This window comes from Marmota marmota, unplaced genomic scaffold (assembly GCF_001458135.2).
Source record: "Marmota marmota marmota unplaced genomic scaffold, marMar, whole genome shotgun sequence".
NCBI classification, from domain to species: Eukaryota; Metazoa; Chordata; class Mammalia; order Rodentia; family Sciuridae; genus Marmota; species Marmota marmota.
In genome coordinates, this window is record NW_025999925.1 from 7,278,482 (window position 1) to 7,278,848 (window position 367).

Consider the following 367-nt stretch of genomic DNA (forward strand, 5'->3'; position numbering starts at 1 on the left):
AGGCCACCGCGGCGGAGGGGTGAGCGCGGACCAGTCCCGAGGGCCGCCGGGCCCTCAGGGAAGCGGGAGACAGCAGAATCACGAGGCGGCGGGGAAGGCTGGTGGTCAGGGACCGAGCTGGCCCTCGTGGGGAGCTTGGCCAGCTGTCAGGCCCGTCAGTCCGTCCTTCCTTCCTTCCCCCCTCCCCTAGTGGCCCGCGGCGGGCGGGCCTTGGGCTCTGCTCCTCCGCTGTTTCCTGGCCCGGCTCCCTGCCGCCACAGCCTCCTCCGCGCCCCACACCAGGTGCTCGCGCTGTGTCTCCATCCTCCCTGCAGGAGGACCTTTAAATAGCAACGTCAGCGCGCTCTTCTCCGCACACACGTCACCC